Genomic DNA, 22453 nt, shown 5'->3' on the forward strand with positions numbered 1-22453 from the left:
TATCATGTATTGTCTGATGTTACATGTTCTGTCAGACAAATTCAGTTTTATTACTAGTACATTTCTTTTTTTTTTTTTTTTTTTCTTTGTTGAAAATTTTACAACACGCTCCTTCATTTCACTGTGGCCGCACGGCGCGACTTGGCATACCGAGAGGCAAAACGTGGCGCCAGTGCCCTTGACCGAATAGCGCTGCAGCTCCGAAACCCGAAGAGGAAAGAGTAATACGAATTGAAACCGTCGGCAGTGCCCTGTGTTCGCAGGCGGTCACCCGCCCAAGCACTGACAACGCCCAGCTTCGCGCAGTAGCGGTGATCGGACGAGAAACTTTGTGTTCACCGTGCTGTGACCAGTGAAGTGTTTTAGCGCGTCCCGACAAGTCGCGTTCTGGTCCCCTATCAGCTCCCCACACAATGTGACGACTTCTTTGTTACCATACTTCCCCGCCGAAATCGGCGTTGCCTTTTTGAAAGAGTGAAATCGTAGTGGCCCGTGGGGGGATCGAACCCACGACCTTCGCGTTATTAGCACGACGCTCTAACCGACTGAGCTAACGGGCCTCGGGAATTGCTCTGCGTATTGCCATGTAACATTTCTATGGTAGCAGTCCAACAGTGGACCAGCGTCTCTTCTTCCTTTATTCCGCTGCTCGTAGTAATTTCATTGCGTGCCCGTTTCTCTCGACTGTTTTCAGCTGACGTTTATGAACCAGTAGCTATAATGCGAGGAGGACGTGAAACAGCCTTTCGCAGGGTCAAAACTTGTCGTGACTTTTGCCGAAAAATTCCGTTCCGGTACCGGGAATCGAACCCGGGCCTCCCTTGGGTGAAAGCCCAGGTATCCTAGCCACTAGACCACACCGGGACGCGCAAGTTTTACTCGGGGTTTACACCCGGTCCACCCGCTTTCCGTGTCGCACTTTCCCTGTTTGCGAGCATCTTTTCGCGCGCCCATGGCGAGGCGCGCATGGCAAAAGTCACAATTCATTGCTTTATGCCTCGTTGTTACAGCGGTAGGAGGAAAAGCAAAGCTGTAAGTAGTAATATTTATTTACTTATTTCGCAAGTAAATACCTGCTGCCTGTCATCGTACAGCAGGTCATACATTGTGTGACTTTACACGTTATATCGTACGAAATTCAGTATTATTACTAGTACTTTTTTCCTTGAAAATTTCACATAAGAACTGCAAGTAGTAATAACGGGAAGTAAACATTATCACGCTGAGTCGTTGAAGCCTTGAGGATAACAAAGTACAAAGTGTTTTTGCTCCTTCGCAAACCCCAGAGCCGTCGATTTAGCTGTGGACGAAAGTAAATTAAATGCCCCGGGTGAGGATCGAACTCACGACCTTAAGATTATGAGACTTACGCGCTGCCTACTGCGCTACCGAGGCAGGTGATCGCCAGGCCTTCTGGAATCTCGGTAAGTACCAAATACCAGTGGTAGAGAGTCTGCACTTCCTGGCTCATTTTTTTCTGTTGCTACACGTGCATTCCCGGCGCGACAGGCAACTTGCGATGCTAGGCCGACGCCAGTATGTACAATAGCGCACAACAGTCCAAACGAGCAGTCGTGCGCGCTGCATGTTTGGTTATTCCCACACGGAAATCCCGCGGTTCATTCTCATGGCTCACGCAGTTCGAGTGCGAAAGACACGCAGCACCACTATCGGAGAAAAAACAAAATGATGCATCGGCCGGGAATCGAACCGGGCCGCCCGCGTGGCAGGCGAGCATTCTACCACTGAACCACCGATGCTCAGCTAGTTCACAGCTTCCTGGGTGCTTTCCGCGGCAGACGTCTGAGGGGGAAAGTGGGACTGCCCGTCCAGCGCCCGTCGCATCCTCTCGAGAGAATGCTACACACGCTGAATCCTGAACTGCACTGCACTGCTTAAAAATGACGCCCGAACGCGATCGCCTAAGTACTCTTGCGGCGCACGCACGCGACGACTCTTGCCAAAGGACGCGAAATGTGCGTAGAGACGCTGTCTGGATGCGCTCGCCTACCCCCGTAATGCGCCTACAGCTACGACCACCTTGAGCCGCCGCCGACAGGCGGGAAGCAGACACAGCGCGGCGTGCGCGGACGGAAACCGTGCGGTGGTGGTGTAATGGTCAGCATAGTTGCCTTCCAAGCAGTTGATCCGGGTTCGATTCCCGGCCACCGCAGCCGGCTTTTACTTTTGCGTATGAGTACTTTTGCCACGCGTCTTTAAATTAATGTTTCTTTCCCCCTCTTACTCGCTTTCATGCCACCCTATAGTGTGTGCGTCGATTCCCCTTGAGTCTCGACTTGTCTCGACTTTGCTCAGCTGACGCGAGAGCTGACGCTCTCCAATCGGCCTATATCAAGAGGACAAGCACGCGAAACGACTGAGAGAGGTATGGCGAGGCGGCCACCACATTACTTATGCCTCAAGTAAATACCTGCTGCCTGTTATCATGTATTGTCTGATGTTACATGTTCTGTCAGACAAATTCAGTTTTTATTACTAGTACATTTCTTTTTTTTTTTTTTTTTTCTTTGTTGAAAATTTTACAACACGCTCCTTCATTTCACTGTGGCCGCACGGCGCGACTTGGCATACCGAGAGGCAAAACGTGGCGCCAGTGCCCTTGACCCGAATAGCGCTGCAGCTCCGAAACCGAAGAGGAAAGAGTAATACGAATTGAAACCGTCGGCAGTGCCCTGTGTTCGCAGGCGGTCACCCGCCCAAGCACTGACAACGCCCAGCTTCGCGCAGTAGCGGTGATCGGACGAGAAACTTTGTGTTCACCGTGCTGTGACCAGTGAAGTGTTTTAGCGCGTCCCCGACAAGTCGCGTTCTGGTCCCCTATCAGCTCCCACACAATGTGACGACTTCTTTGTTACCATACTTCCCCGCCGAAATCGGCGTTGCCTTTTTGAAAGAGTGAAATCGTAGTGGCCCGTGGGGGGATCGAACCCACGACCTTCGCGTTATTAGCACGACGCTCTAACCGACTGAGCTAACGGGCCTCGGGAATTGCTCTGCGTATTGCCATGTAACATTTCTATGGTAGCAGTCCAACAGTGGACCAGCGTCTCTTCTTCCTTTATTCCGCTGCTCGTAGTAATTTCATTGCGTGCCCGTTTCTCTCGACTGTTTTCAGCTGACGTTTATGAACCAGTAGCTATAATGCGAGGAGGACGTGAAACAGCCTTTCGCAGGGTCAAAACTTGTCGTGACTTTTGCCGAAAAATTCCGTTCCGGTACCGGGAATCGAACCCGGGCCTCCTGGGTGAAAGCCAGGTATCCTAGCCACTAGACCACACCGGACGCGCAAGTTTTACTCGGGGTTTACACCCGGTCCACCCGCTTTCCGTGTCGCACTTTCCCTGTTTGCGAGCATCTTTTCGCGCGCCCATGGCGAGGCGCGCATGGCAAAAGTCACAATTCATTGCTTTATGCCTCGTTGTTACAGCGGGTAGGAGGAAAAGCAAAGCTGTAAGTAGTAATATTTATTTACTTATTTCGCAAGTAAATACCTGCTGCCTGTCATCGTACAGCAGGTCATACATTGTGTGACTTTACACGTTATATCGTACGAAATTCAGTATTATTACTAGTACTTTTTTCCTTGAAATTTCACATAAGAACTGCAAGTAGTAATAACGGGAAGTAAACATTATCACGCTGAGTCGTTGAAGCCTTGAGGATAACAAAGTACAAAGTGTTTTGCTCCTTCGCAAACCCCAGAGCCGTCGATTTAGCTGTGGACGAAAGTAAATTAAATGCCCCGGGTGAGGATCGAACTCACGACCTTAAGATTATGAGACTTACGCGCTGCCTACTGCGCTACCGAGGCAGGTGATCCGCCAGGCCTTCTGGAATCTCGGTAAGTACCAAATACCAGTGGTAGAGAGTCTGCACTTCCTGGCTCATTTTTTTCTGTTGCTACACGTGCATTCCCGGCGCGACAGGCAACTTGCGATGCTAGGCCGACGCCAGTATGTACAATAGCGCACAACAGTCCAAACGAGCAGTTCGTGCGCGCTGCATGTTTGGTTATTCCCACACGGAAATCCCGCGGTTCATTCTCATGGCTCACGCAGTTCGAGTGCGAAAGACACGCAGCACCACTATCGGAGAAAAAACAAAATGATGCATCGGCCGGGAATCGAACCCGGGCCCGCCCGCGTGGCAGGCGAGCATTCTACCACTGAACCACCGATGCTCAGCTAGTTCACAGCTTCCTGGTGCTTTCCGCGGCAGACGTCTGAGGGGAAAGTGGGACTGCCGTCCAGCGCCGTCGCATCCTCTCGAGAGAATGCTACACACGCTGAATCCTGAACTGCACTGCACTGCTTAAAAATGACGCCCGAACGCGATCGCCTAAGTACTCTTGCGGCGCACGCACGCGACGACTCTTGCCAAAGGACGCGAAATGTGCGTAGAGACGCTGTCTGGATGCGCTCGCCTACCCCGTAATGCGCCTACAGCTACGACCACCTTGAGCCGCCGCCGACAGGCGGGAAGCAGACACAGCGCGGCGTGCGCGGACGGAAACCGTGCGGTGGTGGTGTAATGGTCAGCATAGTTGCCTTCCAAGCAGTTGATCCGGGTTCGATTCCCGGCCACCGCAGCCGGCTTTTACTTTTGCGTATGAGTACTTTTGCCACGCGTCTTTAAATTAATGTTTCTTTCCCCCTCTTACTCGCTTTCATGGCCACCCTATAGTGTGTGCGTCGATTCCCCTTGAGTCTCGACTTGTCTCGACTTTGCTCAGCTGACGCGAGAGCTGACGCTCTCCAATCGGCCTATATCAAGAGGACAAGCACGCGAAACGACTGAGAGAGGTATGGCGAGGCGGCCACCACATTACTTATGCCTCAAGTAAATACCTGCTGCCTGTTATCATGTATTGTCTGATGTTACATGTTCTGTCAGACAAATTCAGTTTTATTACTAGTACATTTCTTTTTTTTTTTTTTTTTTCTTTGTTGAAAATTTTACAACACGCTCCTTCATTTCACTGTGGCCGCACGGCGCGACTTGGCATACCGAGAGGCAAAACGTGGCGCCAGTGCCCTTGACCGAATAGCGCTGCAGCTCCGAAACCGAAGAGGAAAGAGTAATACGAATTGAAACCGTCGGCAGTGCCCTGTGTTCGCAGGCGGTCACCCGCCCAAGCACTGACAACGCCCAGCTTCGCGCAGTAGCGGTGATCGGACGAGAAACTTTGTGTTCACCGTGCTGTGACCAGTGAAGTGTTTTAGCGCGTCCCGACAAGTCGCGTTCTGGTCCCCCTATCAGCTCCCACACAATGTGACGACTTCTTTGTTACCATACTTCCCCGCCGAAATCGGCGTTGCCTTTTTGAAAGAGTGAAATCGTAGTGGCCCGTGGGGGGATCGAACCCACGACCTTCGCGTTATTAGCACGACGCTCTAACCGACTGAGCTAACGGGCCTCGGGAATTGCTCTGCGTATTGCCATGTAACATTTCTATGGTAGCAGTCCAACAGTGGACCAGCGTCTCTTCTTCCTTTATTCCGCTGCTCGTAGTAATTTCATTGCGTGCCCGTTTCTCTCGACTGTTTTCAGCTGACGTTTATGAACCAGTAGCTATAATGCGAGGAGGACGTGAAACAGCCTTTCGCAGGGTCAAAACTTGTCGTGACTTTTGCCGAAAAATTCCGTTCCGGTACCGGGAATCGAACCCGGGCCTCCTGGGTGAAAGCCAGGTATCCTAGCCACTAGACCACACCGGACGCGCAAGTTTTACTCGGGGTTTACACCCGGTCCACCCGCTTTCCGTGTCGCACTTTCCCTGTTTGCGAGCATCTTTTCGCGCGCCCATGGCGAGGCGCGCATGGCAAAAGTCACAATTCATTGCTTTATGCCTCGTTGTTACAGCGGTAGGAGGAAAAGCAAAGCTGTAAGTAGTAATATTTATTTACTTATTTCGCAAGTAAATACCTGCTGCCTGTCATCGTACAGCAGGTCATACATTGTGTGACTTTACACGTTATATCGTACGAAATTCAGTATTATTACTAGTACTTTTTTCCTTGAAAATTTCACATAAGAACTGCAAGTAGTAATAACGGGAAGTAAACATTATCACGCTGAGTCGTTGAAGCCTTGAGGATAACAAAGTACAAAGTGTTTTGCTCCTTCGCAAACCCCAGAGCCGTCGATTTAGCTGTGGACGAAAGTAAATTAAATGCCCCGGGTGAGGATCGAACTCACGACCTTAAGATTATGAGACTTACGCGCTGCCTACTGCGCTACCGAGGCAGGTGATCGCCAGGCCTTCTGGAATCTCGGTAAGTACCAAAATACCAGTGGTAGAGAGTCCTGCACTTCCTGGCTCATTTTTTTCTGTTGCTACACGTGCATTCCCGGCGCGACAGGCAACTTGCGATGCTAGGCCGACGCCAGTATGTACAATAGCGCACAACAGTCCAAACGAGCAGTCGTGCGCGCTGCATGTTTGGTTATTCCCACACGGAAATCCCGCGGTTCATTCTCATGGCTCACGCAGTTCGAGTGCGAAAGACACGCAGCACCACTATCGGAGAAAAAACAAAATGATGCATCGGCCGGGAATCGAACCCGGGCCGCCCGCGTGGCAGGCGAGCATTCTACCACTGAACCACCGATGCTCAGCTAGTTCACAGCTTCCCTGGTGCTTTCCGCGGCAGACGTCTGAGGGGAAAGTGGGACTGCCGTCCAGCGCCGTCGCATCCTCTCGAGAGAATGCTACACACGCTGAATCCTGAACTGCACTGCACTGCTTAAAAATGACGCCCCGAACGCGATCGCCTAAGTACTCTTGCGGCGCACGCACGCGACGACTCTTGCCAAAGGACGCGAAATGTGCGTAGAGACGCTGTCTGGATGCGCTCGCCTACCCCGTAATGCGCCTACAGCTACGACCCACCTTGAGCCGCCGCCGACAGGCGGGAAGCAGACACAGCGCGGCGTGCGCGGACGGAAACCGTGCGGTGGTGGTGTAATGGTCAGCATAGTTGCCTTCCAAGCAGTTGATCCGGGTTCGATTCCCGGCCACCGCAGCCGGCTTTTACTTTTGCGTATGAGTACTTTTGCCACGCGTCTTTAAATTAATGTTTCTTTCCCCCTCTTACTCGCTTTCATGCCACCCTATAGTGTGTGCGTCGATTCCCCTTGAGTCTCGACTTGTCTCGACTTTGCTCAGCTGACGCGAGAGCTGACGCTCTCCAATCGGCCTATATCAAGAGGACAAGCACGCGAAACGACTGAGAGAGGTATGGCGAGGCGGCCACCACATTACTTATGCCTCAAGTAAATACCTGCTGCCTGTTATCATGTATTGTCTGATGTTACATGTTCTGTCAGACAAATTCAGTTTTATTACTAGTACATTTCTTTTTTTTTTTTTTTTTTCTTTGTTGAAAAATTTTACAACACGCTCCTTCATTTCACTGTGGCCGCACGGCGCGACTTGGCATACCGAGAGGCAAAACGTGGCGCCAGTGCCCTTGACCGAATAGCGCTGCAGCTCCGAAACCGAAGAGGAAAGAGTAATACGAATTGAAACCGTCGGCAGTGCCCTGTGTTCGCAGGCGGTCACCCGCCCAAGCACTGACAACGCCCAGCTTCGCGCAGTAGCGGTGATCGGACGAGAAACTTTGTGTTCACCGTGCTGTGACCAGTGAAGTGTTTTAGCGCGTCCCGACAAGTCGCGTTCTGGTCCCCTATCAGCTCCCACACAATGTGACGACTTCTTTGTTACCATACTTCCCCGCCGAAATCGGCGTTGCCTTTTTGAAAGAGTGAAATCGTAGTGGCCCGTGGGGGGATCGAACCCACGACCTTCGCGTTATTAGCACGACGCTCTAACCGACTGAGCTAACGGGCCTCGGGAATTGCTCTGCGTATTGCCATGTAACATTTCTATGGTAGCAGTCCAACAGTGGACCAGCGTCTCTTCTTCCTTTATTCCGCTGCTCGTAGTAATTTCATTGCGTGCCCGTTTCTCTCGACTGTTTTCAGCTGACGTTTATGAACCAGTAGCTATAATGCGAGGAGGACGTGAAACAGCCTTTCGCAGGGTCAAAACTTGTCGTGACTTTTGCCGAAAAATTCCGTTCCGGTACCGGGAATCGAACCCGGGCCTCCTGGGTGAAAGCCAGGTATCCTAGCCACTAGACCACACCGGACGCGCAAGTTTTACTCGGGGTTTACACCCGGTCCACCCGCTTTCCGTGTCGCACTTTCCCTGTTTGCGAGCATCTTTTCGCGCGCCCATGGCGAGGCGCGCATGGCAAAAGTCACAATTCATTGCTTTATGCCTCGTTGTTACAGCGGTAGGAGGAAAAGCAAAGCTGTAAGTAGTAATATTTATTTACTTATTTCGCAAGTAAATACCTGCTGCCTGTCATCGTACAGCAGGTCATACATTGTGTGACTTTACACGTTATATCGTACGAAATTCAGTATTATTACTAGTACTTTTTTCCTTGAAAATTTCACATAAGAACTGCAAGTAGTAATAACGGGAAGTAAACATTATCACGCTGAGTCGTTGAAGCCTTGAGGATAACAAAGTACAAAGTGTTTTGCTCCTTCGCAAACCCCAGAGCCGTCGATTTAGCTGTGGACGAAAGTAAATTAAATGCCCCGGGTGAGGATCGAACTCACGACCTTAAGATTATGAGACTTACGCGCTGCCTACTGCGCTACCGAGGCAGGTGATCGCCAGGCCTTCTGGAATCTCGGTAAGTACCAAATACCAGTGGTAGAGAGTCTGCACTTCCTGGCTCATTTTTTTCTGTTGCTACACGTGCATTCCCGGCGCGACAGGCAACTTGCGATGCTAGGCCGACGCCAGTATGTACAATAGCGCACAACAGTCCAAACGAGCAGTCGTGCGCGCTGCATGTTTGGTTATTCCCACACGGAAATCCCGCGGTTCATTCTCATGGCTCACGCAGTTCGAGTGCGAAAGACACGCAGCACCACTATCGGAGAAAAAACAAAATGATGCATCGGCCGGGAATCGAACCCGGGCCGCCCGCGTGGCAGGCGAGCATTCTACCACTGAACCACCGATGCTCAGCTAGTTCACAGCTTCCTGGTGCTTTCCGCGGCAGACGTCTGAGGGGAAAGTGGGACTGCCGTCCAGCGCCGTCGCATCCTCTCGAGAGAATGCTACACACGCTGAATCCTGAACTGCACTGCACTGCTTAAAAATGACGCCCGAACGCGATCGCCTAAGTACTCTTGCGGCGCACGCACGCGACGACTCTTGCCAAAGGACGCGAAATGTGCGTAGAGACGCTGTCTGGATGCGCTCGCCTACCCCGTAATGCGCCTACAGCTACGACCACCTTGAGCCGCCGCCGACAGGCGGGAAGCAGACACAGCGCGGCGTGCGCGGACGGAAACCGTGCGGTGGTGGTGTAATGGTCAGCATAGTTGCCTTCCAAGCAGTTGATCCGGGTTCGATTCCCGGCCACCGCAGCCGGCTTTTACTTTTGCGTATGAGTACTTTTGCCACGCGTCTTTAAATTAATGTTTCTTTCCCCCTCTTACTCGCTTTCATGCCACCCTATAGTGTGTGCGTCGATTCCCCTTGAGTCTCGACTTGTCTCGACTTTGCTCAGCTGACGCGAGAGCTGACGCTCTCCAATCGGCCTATATCAAGAGGACAAGCACGCGAAACGACTGAGAGAGGTATGGCGAGGCGGCCACCACATTACTTATGCCTCAAGTAAATACCTGCTGCCTGTTATCATGTATTGTCTGATGTTACATGTTCTGTCAGACAAATTCAGTTTTATTACTAGTACATTTCTTTTTTTTTTTTTTTTTTCTTTGTTGAAAATTTTACAACACGCTCCTTCATTTCACTGTGGCCGCACGGCGCGACTTGGCATACCGAGAGGCAAAACGTGGCGCCAGTGCCCTTGACCGAATAGCGCTGCAGCTCCGAAACCGAAGAGGAAAGAGTAATACGAATTGAAACCGTCGGCAGTGCCCTGTGTTCGCAGGCGGTCACCCGCCCAAGCACTGACAACGCCCAGCTTCGCGCAGTAGCGGTGATCGGACGAGAAACTTTGTGTTCACCGTGCTGTGACCAGTGAAGTGTTTTAGCGCGTCCCGACAAGTCGCGTTCTGGTCCCCTATCAGCTCCCACACAATGTGACGACTTCTTTGTTACCATACTTCCCCGCCGAAATCGGCGTTGCCTTTTTGAAAGAGTGAAATCGTAGTGGCCCGTGGGGGGATCGAACCCACGACCTTCGCGTTATTAGCACGACGCTCTAACCGACTGAGCTAACGGGCCTCGGGAATTGCTCTGCGTATTGCCATGTAACATTTCTATGGTAGCAGTCCAACAGTGGACCAGCGTCTCTTCTTCCTTTATTCCGCTGCTCGTAGTAATTTCATTGCGTGCCCGTTTCTCTCGACTGTTTTCAGCTGACGTTTATGAACCAGTAGCTATAATGCGAGGAGGACGTGAAACAGCCTTTCGCAGGGTCAAAACTTGTCGTGACTTTTGCCGAAAAATTCCGTTCCGGTACCGGGAATCGAACCCGGGCCTCCTGGGTGAAAGCCAGGTATCCTAGCCACTAGACCACACCGGACGCGCAAGTTTTACTCGGGGTTTACACCCGGTCCACCCGCTTTCCGTGTCGCACTTTCCCTGTTTGCGAGCATCTTTTCGCGCGCCCATGGCGAGGCGCGCATGGCAAAAGTCACAATTCATTGCTTTATGCCTCGTTGTTACAGCGGTAGGAGGAAAAGCAAAGCTGTAAGTAGTAATATTTATTTACTTATTTCGCAAGTAAATACCTGCTGCCTGTCATCGTACAGCAGGTCATACATTGTGTGACTTTACACGTTATATCGTACGAAATTCAGTATTATTACTAGTACTTTTTTCCTTGAAAATTTCACATAAGAACTGCAAGTAGTAATAACGGGAAGTAAACATTATCACGCTGAGTCGTTGAAGCCTTGAGGATAACAAAGTACAAAGTGTTTTGCTCCTTCGCAAACCCCAGAGCCGTCGATTTAGCTGTGGACGAAAGTAAATTAAATGCCCCGGGTGAGGATCGAACTCACGACCTTAAGATTATGAGACTTACGCGCTGCCTACTGCGCTACCGAGGCAGGTGATCGCCAGGCCTTCTGGAATCTCGGTAAGTACCAAATACCAGTGGTAGAGAGTCTGCACTTCCTGGCTCATTTTTTTCTGTTGCTACACGTGCATTCCCGGCGCGACAGGCAACTTGCGATGCTAGGCCGACGCCAGTATGTACAATAGCGCACAACAGTCCAAACGAGCAGTCGTGCGCGCTGCATGTTTGGTTATTCCCACACGGAAATCCCGCGGTTCATTCTCATGGCTCACGCAGTTCGAGTGCGAAAGACACGCAGCACCACTATCGGAGAAAAAACAAAATGATGCATCGGCCGGGAATCGAACCCGGGCCGCCCGCGTGGCAGGCGAGCATTCTACCACTGAACCACCGATGCTCAGCTAGTTCACAGCTTCCTGGTGCTTTCCGCGGCAGACGTCTGAGGGGAAAGTGGGACTGCCGTCCAGCGCCGTCGCATCCTCTCGAGAGAATGCTACACACGCTGAATCCTGAACTGCACTGCACTGCTTAAAAATGACGCCCGAACGCGATCGCCTAAGTACTCTTGCGGCGCACGCACGCGACGACTCTTGCCAAAGGACGCGAAATGTGCGTAGAGACGCTGTCTGGATGCGCTCGCCTACCCCGTAATGCGCCTACAGCTACGACCACCTTGAGCCGCCGCCGACAGGCGGGAAGCAGACACAGCGCGGCGTGCGCGGACGGAAACCGTGCGGTGGTGGTGTAATGGTCAGCATAGTTGCCTTCCAAGCAGTTGATCCGGGTTCGATTCCCGGCCACCGCAGCCGGCTTTTACTTTTGCGTATGAGTACTTTTGCCACGCGTCTTTAAATTAATGTTTCTTTCCCCCTCTTACTCGCTTTCATGCCACCCTATAGTGTGTGCGTCGATTCCCCTTGAGTCTCGACTTGTCTCGACTTTGCTCAGCTGACGCGAGAGCTGACGCTCTCCAATCGGCCTATATCAAGAGGACAAGCACGCGAAACGACTGAGAGAGGTATGGCGAGGCGGCCACCACATTACTTATGCCTCAAGTAAATACCTGCTGCCTGTTATCATGTATTGTCTGATGTTACATGTTCTGTCAGACAAATTCAGTTTTATTACTAGTACATTTCTTTTTTTTTTTTTTTTTCTTTGTTGAAAATTTTACAACACGCTCCTTCATTTCACTGTGGCCGCACGGCGCGACTTGGCATACCGAGAGGCAAAACGTGGCGCCAGTGCCCTTGACCGAATAGCGCTGCAGCTCCGAAACCGAAGAGGAAAGAGTAATACGAATTGAAACCGTCGGCAGTGCCCTGTGTTCGCAGGCGGTCACCCGCCCAAGCACTGACAACGCCCAGCTTCGCGCAGTAGCGGTGATCGGACGAGAAACTTTGTGTTCACCGTGCTGTGACCAGTGAAGTGTTTTAGCGCGTCCCGACAAGTCGCGTTCTGGTCCCCTATCAGCTCCCACACAATGTGACGACTTCTTTGTTACCATACTTCCCCGCCGAAATCGGCGTTGCCTTTTTGAAAGAGTGAAATCGTAGTGGCCCGTGGGGGGATCGAACCCACGACCTTCGCGTTATTAGCACGACGCTCTAACCGACTGAGCTAACGGGCCTCGGGAATTGCTCTGCGTATTGCCATGTAACATTTCTATGGTAGCAGTCCAACAGTGGACCAGCGTCTCTTCTTCCTTTATTCCGCTGCTCGTAGTAATTTCATTGCGTGCCCGTTTCTCTCGACTGTTTTCAGCTGACGTTTATGAACCAGTAGCTATAATGCGAGGAGGACGTGAAACAGCCTTTCGCAGGGTCAAAACTTGTCGTGACTTTTGCCGAAAAATTCCGTTCCGGTACCGGGAATCGAACCCGGGCCTCCTGGGTGAAAGCCAGGTATCCTAGCCACTAGACCACACCGGACGCGCAAGTTTTACTCGGGGTTTACACCCGGTCCACCCGCTTTCCGTGTCGCACTTTCCCTGTTTGCGAGCATCTTTTCGCGCGCCCATGGCGAGGCGCGCATGGCAAAAGTCACAATTCATTGCTTTATGCCTCGTTGTTACAGCGGTAGGAGGAAAAGCAAAGCTGTAAGTAGTAATATTTATTTACTTATTTCGCAAGTAAATACCTGCTGCCTGTCATCGTACAGCAGGTCATACATTGTGTGACTTTACACGTTATATCGTACGAAATTCAGTATTATTACTAGTACTTTTTTCCTTGAAAATTTCACATAAGAACTGCAAGTAGTAATAACGGGAAGTAAACATTATCACGCTGAGTCGTTGAAGCCTTGAGGATAACAAAGTACAAAGTGTTTTGCTCCTTCGCAAACCCCAGAGCCGTCGATTTAGCTGTGGACGAAAGTAAATTAAATGCCCCGGGTGAGGATCGAACTCACGACCTTAAGATTATGAGACTTACGCGCTGCCTACTGCGCTACCGAGGCAGGTGATCGCCAGGCCTTCTGGAATCTCGGTAAGTACCAAATACCAGTGGTAGAGAGTCTGCACTTCCTGGCTCATTTTTTTCTGTTGCTACACGTGCATTCCCGGCGCGACAGGCAACTTGCGATGCTAGGCCGACGCCAGTATGTACAATAGCGCACAACAGTCCAAACGAGCAGTCGTGCGCGCTGCATGTTTGGTTATTCCCACACGGAAATCCCGCGGTTCATTCTCATGGCTCACGCAGTTCGAGTGCGAAAGACACGCAGCACCACTATCGGAGAAAAAACAAAATGATGCATCGGCCGGGAATCGAACCCGGGCCGCCCGCGTGGCAGGCGAGCATTCTACCACTGAACCACCGATGCTCAGCTAGTTCACAGCTTCCTGGTGCTTTCCGCGGCAGACGTCTGAGGGGAAAGTGGGACTGCCGTCCAGCGCCGTCGCATCCTCTCGAGAGAATGCTACACACGCTGAATCCTGAACTGCACTGCACTGCTTAAAAATGACGCCCGAACGCGATCGCCTAAGTACTCTTGCGGCGCACGCACGCGACGACTCTTGCCAAAGGACGCGAAATGTGCGTAGAGACGCTGTCTGGATGCGCTCGCCTACCCCGTAATGCGCCTACAGCTACGACCACCTTGAGCCGCCGCCGACAGGCGGGAAGCAGACACAGCGCGGCGTGCGCGGACGGAAACCGTGCGGTGGTGGTGTAATGGTCAGCATAGTTGCCTTCCAAGCAGTTGATCCGGGTTCGATTCCCGGCCACCGCAGCCGGCTTTTACTTTTGCGTATGAGTACTTTTGCCACGCGTCTTTAAATTAATGTTTCTTTCCCCCTCTTACTCGCTTTCATGCCACCCTATAGTGTGTGCGTCGATTCCCCTTGAGTCTCGACTTGTCTCGACTTTGCTCAGCTGACGCGAGAGCTGACGCTCTCCAATCGGCCTATATCAAGAGGACAAGCACGCGAAACGACTGAGAGAGGTATGGCGAGGCGGCCACCACATTACTTATGCCTCAAGTAAATACCTGCTGCCTGTTATCATGTATTGTCTGATGTTACATGTTCTGTCAGACAAATTCAGTTTTATTACTAGTACATTTCTTTTTTTTTTTTTTTTTTCTTTGTTGAAAATTTTACAACACGCTCCTTCATTTCACTGTGGCCGCACGGCGCGACTTGGCATACCGAGAGGCAAAACGTGGCGCCAGTGCCCTTGACCGAATAGCGCTGCAGCTCCGAAACCGAAGAGGAAAGAGTAATACGAATTGAAACCGTCGGCAGTGCCCTGTGTTCGCAGGCGGTCACCCGCCCAAGCACTGACAACGCCCAGCTTCGCGCAGTAGCGGTGATCGGACGAGAAACTTTGTGTTCACCGTGCTGTGACCAGTGAAGTGTTTTAGCGCGTCCCGACAAGTCGCGTTCTGGTCCCCTATCAGCTCCCACACAATGTGACGACTTCTTTGTTACCATACTTCCCCGCCGAAATCGGCGTTGCCTTTTTGAAAGAGTGAAATCGTAGTGGCCCGTGGGGGGATCGAACCCACGACCTTCGCGTTATTAGCACGACGCTCTAACCGACTGAGCTAACGGGCCTCGGGAATTGCTCTGCGTATTGCCATGTAACATTTCTATGGTAGCAGTCCAACAGTGGACCAGCGTCTCTTCTTCCTTTATTCCGCTGCTCGTAGTAATTTCATTGCGTGCCCGTTTCTCTCGACTGTTTTCAGCTGACGTTTATGAACCAGTAGCTATAATGCGAGGAGGACGTGAAACAGCCTTTCGCAGGGTCAAAACTTGTCGTGACTTTTGCCGAAAAATTCCGTTCCGGTACCGGGAATCGAACCCGGGCCTCCTGGGTGAAAGCCAGGTATCCTAGCCACTAGACCACACCGGACGCGCAAGTTTTACTCGGGGTTTACACCCGGTCCACCCGCTTTCCGTGTCGCACTTTCCCTGTTTGCGAGCATCTTTTCGCGCGCCCATGGCGAGGCGCGCATGGCAAAAGTCACAATTCATTGCTTTATGCCTCGTTGTTACAGCGGTAGGAGGAAAAGCAAAGCTGTAAGTAGTAATATTTATTTACTTATTTCGCAAGTAAATACCTGCTGCCTGTCATCGTACAGCAGGTCATACATTGTGTGACTTTACACGTTATATCGTACGAAATTCAGTATTATTACTAGTACTTTTTTCCTTGAAAATTTCACATAAGAACTGCAAGTAGTAATAACGGGAAGTAAACATTATCACGCTGAGTCGTTGAAGCCTTGAGGATAACAAAGTACAAAGTGTTTTGCTCCTTCGCAAACCCCAGAGCCGTCGATTTAGCTGTGGACGAAAGTAAATTAAATGCCCCGGGTGAGGATCGAACTCACGACCTTAAGATTATGAGACTTACGCGCTGCCTACTGCGCTACCGAGGCAGGTGATCGCCAGGCCTTCTGGAATCTCGGTAAGTACCAAATACCAGTGGTAGAGAGTCTGCACTTCCTGGCTCATTTTTTTCTGTTGCTACACGTGCATTCCCGGCGCGACAGGCAACTTGCGATGCTAGGCCGACGCCAGTATGTACAATAGCGCACAACAGTCCAAACGAGCAGTCGTGCGCGCTGCATGTTTGGTTATTCCCACACGGAAATCCCGCGGTTCATTCTCATGGCTCACGCAGTTCGAGTGCGAAAGACACGCAGCACCACTATCGGAGAAAAAACAAAATGATGCATCGGCCGGGAATCGAACCCGGGCCGCCCGCGTGGCAGGCGAGCATTCTACCACTGAACCACCGATGCTCAGCTAGTTCACAGCTTCCTGGTGCTTTCCGCGGCAGACGTCTGAGGGGAAAGTGGGACTGCCGTCCAGCGCCGTCGCATCCTCTCGAGAGAATGCTACACACGCTGAATCCTGAACTGCACTGCACTGCTTAAAAATGACGCCCGAACGCGATCGCCTAAGTACTCTTGCGGCGCACGCACGCGACGACTCTTGCCAAAGGACGCGAAATGTGCGTAGAGACGCTGTCTGGATGCGCTCGCCTACCCCGTAATGCGCCTACAGCTACGACCACCTTGAGCCGCCGCCGACAGGCGGGAAGCAGACACAGCGCGGCGTGCGCGGACGGAAACCGTGCGGTGGTGGTGTAATGGTCAGCATAGTTGCCTTCCAAGCAGTTGATCCGGGTTCGATTCCCGGCCACCGCAGCCGGCTTTTACTTTTGCGTATGAGTACTTTTGCCACGCGTCTTTAAATTAATGTTTCTTTCCCCCTCTTACTCGCTTTCATGCCACCCTATAGTGTGTGCGTCGATTCCCCTTGAGTCTCGACTTGTCTCGACTTTGCTCAGCTGACGCGAGAGCTGACGCTCTCCAATCGGCCTATATCAAGAGGACAAGCACGCGAAACGACTGAGAGAGGTATGGCGAGGCGGCCACCACATTACTTATGCCTCAAGTAAATACCTGCTGCCTGTTATCATGTATTGTCTGATGTTACATGTTCTGTCAGACAAATTCAGTTTTATTACTAGTACATTTCTTTTTTTTTTTTTTTTTCTTTGTTGAAAATTTTACAACACGCTCCTTCATTTCACTGTGGCCGCACGGCGCGACTTGGCATACCGAGAGGCAAAACGTGGCGCCAGTGCCCTTGACCGAATAGCGCTGCAGCTCCGAAACCGAAGAGGAAAGAGTAATACGAATTGAAACCGTCGGCAGTGCCCTGTGTTCGCAGGCGGTCACCCGCCCAAGCACTGACAACGCCCAGCTTCGCGCAGTAGCGGTGATCGGACGAGAAACTTTGTGTTCACCGTGCTGTGACCAGTGAAGTGTTTTAGCGCGTCCCGACAAGTCGCGTTCTGGTCCCCTATCAGCTCCCACACAATGTGACGACTTCTTTGTTACCATACTTCCCCGCCGAAATCGGCGTTGCCTTTTTGAAAGAGTGAAATCGTAGTGGCCCGTGGGGGGATCGAACCCACGACCTTCGCGTTATTAGCACGACGCTCTAACCGACTGAGCTAACGGGCCTCGGGAATTGCTCTGCGTATTGCCATGTAACATTTCTATGGTAGCAGTCCAACAGTGGACCAGCGTCTCTTCTTCCTTTATTCCGCTGCTCGTAGTAATTTCATTGCGTGCCCGTTTCTCTCGACTGTTTTCAGCTGACGTTTATGAACCAGTAGCTATAATGCGAGGAGGACGTGAAACAGCCTTTCGCAGGGTCAAAACTTGTCGTGACTTTTGCCGAAAAATTCCGTTCCGGTACCGGGAATCGAACCCGGGCCTCCTGGGTGAAAGCCAGGTATCCTAGCCACTAGACCACACCGGACGCGCAAGTTTTACTCGGGGTTTACACCCGGTCCACCCGCTTTCCGTGTCGCACTTTCCCTGTTTGCGAGCATCTTTTCGCGCGCCCATGGCGAGGCGCGCATGGCAAAAGTCACAATTCATTGCTTTATGCCTCGTTGTTACAGCGGTAGGAGGAAAAGCAAAGCTGTAAGTAGTAATATTTATTTACTTATTTCGCAAGTAAATACCTGCTGCCTGTCATCGTACAGCAGGTCATACATTGTGTGACTTTACACGTTATATCGTACGAAATTCAGTATTATTACTAGTACTTTTTTCCTTGAAAATTTCACATAAGAACTGCAAGTAGTAATAACGGGAAGTAAACATTATCACGCTGAGTCGTTGAAGCCTTGAGGATAACAAAGTACAAAGTGTTTTGCTCCTTCGCAAACCCCAGAGCCGTCGATTTAGCTGTGGACGAAAGTAAATTAAATGCCCCGGGTGAGGATCGAACTCACGACCTTAAGATTATGAGACTTACGCGCTGCCTACTGCGCTACCGAGGCAGGTGATCGCCAGGCCTTCTGGAATCTCGGTAAGTACCAAATACCAGTGGTAGAGAGTCTGCACTTCCTGGCTCATTTTTTTCTGTTGCTACACGTGCATTCCCGGCGCGACAGGCAACTTGCGATGCTAGGCCGACGCCAGTATGTACAATAGCGCACAACAGTCCAAACGAGCAGTCGTGCGCGCTGCATGTTTGGTTATTCCCACACGGAAATCCCGCGGTTCATTCTCATGGCTCACGCAGTTCGAGTGCGAAAGACACGCAGCACCACTATCGGAGAAAAAACAAAATGATGCATCGGCCGGGAATCGAACCCGGGCCGCCCGCGTGGCAGGCGAGCATTCTACCACTGAACCACCGATGCTCAGCTAGTTCACAGCTTCCTGGTGCTTTCCGCGGCAGACGTCTGAGGGGAAAGTGGGACTGCCGTCCAGCGCCGTCGCATCCTCTCGAGAGAATGCTACACACGCTGAATCCTGAACTGCACTGCACTGCTTAAAAATGACGCCCGAACGCGATCGCCTAAGTACTCTTGCGGCGCACGCACGCGACGACTCTTGCCAAAGGACGCGAAATGTGCGTAGAGACGCTGTCTGGATGCGCTCGCCTACCCCGTAATGCGCCTACAGCTACGACCACCTTGAGCCGCCGCCGACAGGCGGGAAGCAGACACAGCGCGGCGTGCGCGGACGGAAACCGTGCGGTGGTGGTGTAATGGTCAGCATAGTTGCCTTCCAAGCAGTTGATCCGGGTTCGATTCCCGGCCACCGCAGCCGGCTTTTACTTTTGCGTATGAGTACTTTTGCCACGCGTCTTTAAATTAATGTTTCTTTCCCCCTCTTACTCGCTTTCATGCCACCCTATAGTGTGTGCGTCGATTCCCCTTGAGTCTCGACTTGTCTCGACTTTGCTCAGCTGACGCGAGAGCTGACGCTCTCCAATCGGCCTATATCAAGAGGACAAGCACGCGAAACGACTGAGAGAGGTATGGCGAGGCGGCCACCACATTACTTATGCCTCAAGTAAATACCTGCTGCCTGTTATCATGTATTGTCTGATGTTACATGTTCTGTCAGACAAATTCAGTTTTATTACTAGTACATTTCTTTTTTTTTTTTTTTTTCTTTGTTGAAAATTTTACAACACGCTCCTTCATTTCACTGTGGCCGCACGGCGCGACTTGGCATACCGAGAGGCAAAACGTGGCGCCAGTGCCCTTGACCGAATAGCGCTGCAGCTCCGAAACCGAAGAGGAAAGAGTAATACGAATTGAAACCGTCGGCAGTGCCCTGTGTTCGCAGGCGGTCACCCGCCCAAGCACTGACAACGCCCAGCTTCGCGCAGTAGCGGTGATCGGACGAGAAACTTTGTGTTCACCGTGCTGTGACCAGTGAAGTGTTTTAGCGCGTCCCGACAAGTCGCGTTCTGGTCCCCTATCAGCTCCCACACAATGTGACGACTTCTTTGTTACCATACTTCCCCGCCGAAATCGGCGTTGCCTTTTTGAAAGAGTGAAATCGTAGTGGCCCGTGGGGGGATCGAACCCACGACCTTCGCGTTATTAGCACGACGCTCTAACCGACTGAGCTAACGGGCCTCGGGAATTGCTCTGCGTATTGCCATGTAACATTTCTATGGTAGCAGTCCAACAGTGGACCAGCGTCTCTTCTTCCTTTATTCCGCTGCTCGTAGTAATTTCATTGCGTGCCCGTTTCTCTCGACTGTTTTCAGCTGACGTTTATGAACCAGTAGCTATAATGCGAGGAGGACGTGAAACAGCCTTTCGCAGGGTCAAAACTTGTCGTGACTTTTGCCGAAAAATTCCGTTCCGGTACCGGGAATCGAACCCGGGCCTCCTGGGTGAAAGCCAGGTATCCTAGCCACTAGACCACACCGGACGCGCAAGTTTTACTCGGGGTTTACACCCGGTCCACCCGCTTTCCGTGTCGCACTTTCCCTGTTTGCGAGCATCTTTTCGCGCGCCCATGGCGAGGCGCGCATGGCAAAAGTCACAATTCATTGCTTTATGCCTCGTTGTTACAGCGGTAGGAGGAAAAGCAAAGCTGTAAGTAGTAATATTTATTTACTTATTTCGCAAGTAAATACCTGCTGCCTGTCATCGTACAGCAGGTCATACATTGTGTGACTTTACACGTTATATCGTACGAAATTCAGTATTATTACTAGTACTTTTTTCCTTGAAAATTTCACATAAGAACTGCAAGTAGTAATAACGGGAAGTAAACATTATCACGCTGAGTCGTTGAAGCCTTGAGGATAACAAAGTACAAAGTGTTTTGCTCCTTCGCAAACCCCAGAGCCGTCGATTTAGCTGTGGACGAAAGTAAATTAAATGCCCCGGGTGAGGATCGAACTCACGACCTTAAGATTATGAGACTTACGCGCTGCCTACTGCGCTACCGAGGCAGGTGATCGCCAGGCCTTCTGGAATCTCGGTAAGTACCAAATACCAGTGGTAGAGAGTCTGCACTTCCTGGCTCATTTTTTTCTGTTGCTACACGTGCATTCCCGGCGCGACAGGCAACTTGCGATGCTAGGCCGACGCCAGTATGTACAATAGCGCACAACAGTCCAAACGAGCAGTCGTGCGCGCTGCATGTTTGGTTATTCCCACACGGAAATCCCGCGGTTCATTCTCATGGCTCACGCAGTTCGAGTGCGAAAGACACGCAGCACCACTATCGGAGAAAAAACAAAATGATGCATCGGCCGGGAATCGAACCCGGGCCGCCCGCGTGGCAGGCGAGCATTCTACCACTGAACCACCGATGCTCAGCTAGTTCACAGCTTCCTGGTGCTTTCCGCGGCAGACGTCTGAGGGGAAAGTGGGACTGCCGTCCAGCGCCGTCGCATCCTCTCGAGAGAATGCTACACACGCTGAATCCTGAACTGCACTGCACTGCTTAAAAATGACGCCCGAACGCGATCGCCTAAGTACTCTTGCGGCGCACGCACGCGACGACTCTTGCCAAAGGACGCGAAATGTGCGTAGAGACGCTGTCTGGATGCGCTCGCCTACCCCGTAATGCGCCTACAGCTACGACCACCTTGAGCCGCCGCCGACAGGCGGGAAGCAGACACAGCGCGGCGTGCGCGGACGGAAACCGTGCGGTGGTGGTGTAATGGTCAGCATAGTTGCCTTCCAAGCAGTTGATCCGGGTTCGATTCCCGGCCACCGCAGCCGGCTTTTACTTTTGCGTATGAGTACTTTTGCCACGCGTCTTTAAATTAATGTTTCTTTCCCCCTCTTACTCGCTTTCATGCCACCCTATAGTGTGTGCGTCGATTCCCCTTGAGTCTCGACTTGTCTCGACTTTGCTCAGCTGACGCGAGAGCTGACGCTCTCCAATCGGCCTATATCAAGAGGACAAGCACGCGAAACGACTGAGAGAGGTATGGCGAGGCGGCCACCACATTACTTATGCCTCAAGTAAATACCTGCTGCCTGTTATCATGTATTGTCTGATGTTACATGTTCTGTCAGACAAATTCAGTTTTATTACTAGTACATTTCTTTTTTTTTTTTTTTTTCTTTGTTGAAAATTTTACAACACGCTCCTTCATTTCACTGTGGCCGCACGGCGCGACTTGGCATACCGAGAGGCAAAACGTGGCGCCAGTGCCCTTGACCGAATAGCGCTGCAGCTCCGAAACCGAAGAGGAAAGAGTAATACGAATTGAAACCGTCGGCAGTGCCCTGTGTTCGCAGGCGGTCACCCGCCCAAGCACTGACAACGCCCAGCTTCGCGCAGTAGCGGTGATCGGACGAGAAACTTTGTGTTCACCGTGCTGTGACCAGTGAAGTGTTTTAGCGCGTCCCGACAAGTCGCGTTCTGGTCCCCTATCAGCTCCCACACAATGTGACGACTTCTTTGTTACCATACTTCCCCGCCGAAATCGGCGTTGCCTTTTTGAAAGAGTGAAATCGTAGTGGCCCGTGGGGGGATCGAACCCACGACCTTCGCGTTATTAGCACGACGCTCTAACCGACTGAGCTAACGGGCCTCGG

The 22453-nt window shown here is 51.6% G+C and overlaps 45 non-coding genes across 45 annotated transcripts; 9 read left to right on the forward strand and 36 right to left on the reverse strand.

Annotated features, from left to right (window-relative positions):
• Positions 1-486: 486 nt before the first annotated feature.
• On the reverse strand, positions 487-560 carry Trnai-aau. Its single transcript has one exon. It is a non-coding gene; the product is annotated as a tRNA-Ile (tRNA).
• A 762-nt stretch (positions 561-1322) lies between these two features.
• On the reverse strand, positions 1323-1395 carry Trnam-cau. The gene has a single exon. It is a non-coding gene; the product is annotated as a tRNA-Met (tRNA).
• A 295-nt stretch (positions 1396-1690) lies between these two features.
• Trnag-gcc lies at positions 1691-1760 on the reverse strand. Its single transcript has one exon. It is a non-coding gene; the product is annotated as a tRNA-Gly (tRNA).
• A 341-nt stretch (positions 1761-2101) lies between these two features.
• Positions 2102-2173, forward strand: Trnag-ucc. Its single transcript has one exon. It is a non-coding gene; the product is annotated as a tRNA-Gly (tRNA).
• Positions 2174-2928: 755 nt separating this feature from the next.
• Positions 2929-3002, reverse strand: Trnai-aau. The gene has a single exon. It is a non-coding gene; the product is annotated as a tRNA-Ile (tRNA).
• Positions 3003-3231: 229 nt separating this feature from the next.
• Trnae-uuc lies at positions 3232-3303 on the reverse strand. The gene has a single exon. It is a non-coding gene; the product is annotated as a tRNA-Glu (tRNA).
• A 456-nt stretch (positions 3304-3759) lies between these two features.
• On the reverse strand, positions 3760-3832 carry Trnam-cau. Its single transcript has one exon. It is a non-coding gene; the product is annotated as a tRNA-Met (tRNA).
• A 297-nt stretch (positions 3833-4129) lies between these two features.
• Positions 4130-4201, reverse strand: Trnag-gcc. Its single transcript has one exon. It is a non-coding gene; the product is annotated as a tRNA-Gly (tRNA).
• Positions 4202-4537: 336 nt separating this feature from the next.
• Trnag-ucc lies at positions 4538-4609 on the forward strand. The gene has a single exon. It is a non-coding gene; the product is annotated as a tRNA-Gly (tRNA).
• A 754-nt stretch (positions 4610-5363) lies between these two features.
• On the reverse strand, positions 5364-5437 carry Trnai-aau. Its single transcript has one exon. It is a non-coding gene; the product is annotated as a tRNA-Ile (tRNA).
• Positions 5438-5666: 229 nt separating this feature from the next.
• Trnae-uuc lies at positions 5667-5738 on the reverse strand. The gene has a single exon. It is a non-coding gene; the product is annotated as a tRNA-Glu (tRNA).
• A 456-nt stretch (positions 5739-6194) lies between these two features.
• On the reverse strand, positions 6195-6267 carry Trnam-cau. Its single transcript has one exon. It is a non-coding gene; the product is annotated as a tRNA-Met (tRNA).
• A 297-nt stretch (positions 6268-6564) lies between these two features.
• Positions 6565-6635, reverse strand: Trnag-gcc. The gene has a single exon. It is a non-coding gene; the product is annotated as a tRNA-Gly (tRNA).
• A 339-nt stretch (positions 6636-6974) lies between these two features.
• Positions 6975-7046, forward strand: Trnag-ucc. Its single transcript has one exon. It is a non-coding gene; the product is annotated as a tRNA-Gly (tRNA).
• A 753-nt stretch (positions 7047-7799) lies between these two features.
• On the reverse strand, positions 7800-7873 carry Trnai-aau. Its single transcript has one exon. It is a non-coding gene; the product is annotated as a tRNA-Ile (tRNA).
• Positions 7874-8102: 229 nt separating this feature from the next.
• On the reverse strand, positions 8103-8174 carry Trnae-uuc. The gene has a single exon. It is a non-coding gene; the product is annotated as a tRNA-Glu (tRNA).
• Positions 8175-8630: 456 nt separating this feature from the next.
• Positions 8631-8703, reverse strand: Trnam-cau. Its single transcript has one exon. It is a non-coding gene; the product is annotated as a tRNA-Met (tRNA).
• A 295-nt stretch (positions 8704-8998) lies between these two features.
• Positions 8999-9069, reverse strand: Trnag-gcc. Its single transcript has one exon. It is a non-coding gene; the product is annotated as a tRNA-Gly (tRNA).
• A 336-nt stretch (positions 9070-9405) lies between these two features.
• On the forward strand, positions 9406-9477 carry Trnag-ucc. Its single transcript has one exon. It is a non-coding gene; the product is annotated as a tRNA-Gly (tRNA).
• A 752-nt stretch (positions 9478-10229) lies between these two features.
• On the reverse strand, positions 10230-10303 carry Trnai-aau. Its single transcript has one exon. It is a non-coding gene; the product is annotated as a tRNA-Ile (tRNA).
• Positions 10304-10532: 229 nt separating this feature from the next.
• Trnae-uuc lies at positions 10533-10604 on the reverse strand. Its single transcript has one exon. It is a non-coding gene; the product is annotated as a tRNA-Glu (tRNA).
• A 456-nt stretch (positions 10605-11060) lies between these two features.
• On the reverse strand, positions 11061-11133 carry Trnam-cau. Its single transcript has one exon. It is a non-coding gene; the product is annotated as a tRNA-Met (tRNA).
• A 295-nt stretch (positions 11134-11428) lies between these two features.
• Positions 11429-11499, reverse strand: Trnag-gcc. Its single transcript has one exon. It is a non-coding gene; the product is annotated as a tRNA-Gly (tRNA).
• Positions 11500-11835: 336 nt separating this feature from the next.
• On the forward strand, positions 11836-11907 carry Trnag-ucc. Its single transcript has one exon. It is a non-coding gene; the product is annotated as a tRNA-Gly (tRNA).
• Positions 11908-12658: 751 nt separating this feature from the next.
• Positions 12659-12732, reverse strand: Trnai-aau. The gene has a single exon. It is a non-coding gene; the product is annotated as a tRNA-Ile (tRNA).
• Positions 12733-12961: 229 nt separating this feature from the next.
• On the reverse strand, positions 12962-13033 carry Trnae-uuc. Its single transcript has one exon. It is a non-coding gene; the product is annotated as a tRNA-Glu (tRNA).
• A 456-nt stretch (positions 13034-13489) lies between these two features.
• Trnam-cau lies at positions 13490-13562 on the reverse strand. Its single transcript has one exon. It is a non-coding gene; the product is annotated as a tRNA-Met (tRNA).
• A 295-nt stretch (positions 13563-13857) lies between these two features.
• Positions 13858-13928, reverse strand: Trnag-gcc. The gene has a single exon. It is a non-coding gene; the product is annotated as a tRNA-Gly (tRNA).
• Positions 13929-14264: 336 nt separating this feature from the next.
• On the forward strand, positions 14265-14336 carry Trnag-ucc. The gene has a single exon. It is a non-coding gene; the product is annotated as a tRNA-Gly (tRNA).
• Positions 14337-15088: 752 nt separating this feature from the next.
• Positions 15089-15162, reverse strand: Trnai-aau. Its single transcript has one exon. It is a non-coding gene; the product is annotated as a tRNA-Ile (tRNA).
• Positions 15163-15391: 229 nt separating this feature from the next.
• Trnae-uuc lies at positions 15392-15463 on the reverse strand. The gene has a single exon. It is a non-coding gene; the product is annotated as a tRNA-Glu (tRNA).
• Positions 15464-15919: 456 nt separating this feature from the next.
• Positions 15920-15992, reverse strand: Trnam-cau. The gene has a single exon. It is a non-coding gene; the product is annotated as a tRNA-Met (tRNA).
• A 295-nt stretch (positions 15993-16287) lies between these two features.
• Trnag-gcc lies at positions 16288-16358 on the reverse strand. Its single transcript has one exon. It is a non-coding gene; the product is annotated as a tRNA-Gly (tRNA).
• Positions 16359-16694: 336 nt separating this feature from the next.
• Positions 16695-16766, forward strand: Trnag-ucc. The gene has a single exon. It is a non-coding gene; the product is annotated as a tRNA-Gly (tRNA).
• A 751-nt stretch (positions 16767-17517) lies between these two features.
• On the reverse strand, positions 17518-17591 carry Trnai-aau. Its single transcript has one exon. It is a non-coding gene; the product is annotated as a tRNA-Ile (tRNA).
• A 229-nt stretch (positions 17592-17820) lies between these two features.
• Trnae-uuc lies at positions 17821-17892 on the reverse strand. Its single transcript has one exon. It is a non-coding gene; the product is annotated as a tRNA-Glu (tRNA).
• Positions 17893-18348: 456 nt separating this feature from the next.
• Trnam-cau lies at positions 18349-18421 on the reverse strand. Its single transcript has one exon. It is a non-coding gene; the product is annotated as a tRNA-Met (tRNA).
• Positions 18422-18716: 295 nt separating this feature from the next.
• Trnag-gcc lies at positions 18717-18787 on the reverse strand. Its single transcript has one exon. It is a non-coding gene; the product is annotated as a tRNA-Gly (tRNA).
• Positions 18788-19123: 336 nt separating this feature from the next.
• Trnag-ucc lies at positions 19124-19195 on the forward strand. Its single transcript has one exon. It is a non-coding gene; the product is annotated as a tRNA-Gly (tRNA).
• Positions 19196-19946: 751 nt separating this feature from the next.
• Positions 19947-20020, reverse strand: Trnai-aau. The gene has a single exon. It is a non-coding gene; the product is annotated as a tRNA-Ile (tRNA).
• A 229-nt stretch (positions 20021-20249) lies between these two features.
• Trnae-uuc lies at positions 20250-20321 on the reverse strand. Its single transcript has one exon. It is a non-coding gene; the product is annotated as a tRNA-Glu (tRNA).
• Positions 20322-20777: 456 nt separating this feature from the next.
• On the reverse strand, positions 20778-20850 carry Trnam-cau. Its single transcript has one exon. It is a non-coding gene; the product is annotated as a tRNA-Met (tRNA).
• Positions 20851-21145: 295 nt separating this feature from the next.
• Trnag-gcc lies at positions 21146-21216 on the reverse strand. The gene has a single exon. It is a non-coding gene; the product is annotated as a tRNA-Gly (tRNA).
• A 336-nt stretch (positions 21217-21552) lies between these two features.
• On the forward strand, positions 21553-21624 carry Trnag-ucc. The gene has a single exon. It is a non-coding gene; the product is annotated as a tRNA-Gly (tRNA).
• Positions 21625-22375: 751 nt separating this feature from the next.
• Trnai-aau lies at positions 22376-22449 on the reverse strand. The gene has a single exon. It is a non-coding gene; the product is annotated as a tRNA-Ile (tRNA).
• Positions 22450-22453: the final 4 nt, after the last annotated feature.

This window comes from Schistocerca piceifrons, unplaced genomic scaffold (assembly GCF_021461385.2).
Source record: "Schistocerca piceifrons isolate TAMUIC-IGC-003096 unplaced genomic scaffold, iqSchPice1.1 HiC_scaffold_606, whole genome shotgun sequence".
NCBI lineage: Eukaryota > Metazoa > Arthropoda > Insecta > Orthoptera > Acrididae > Schistocerca > Schistocerca piceifrons.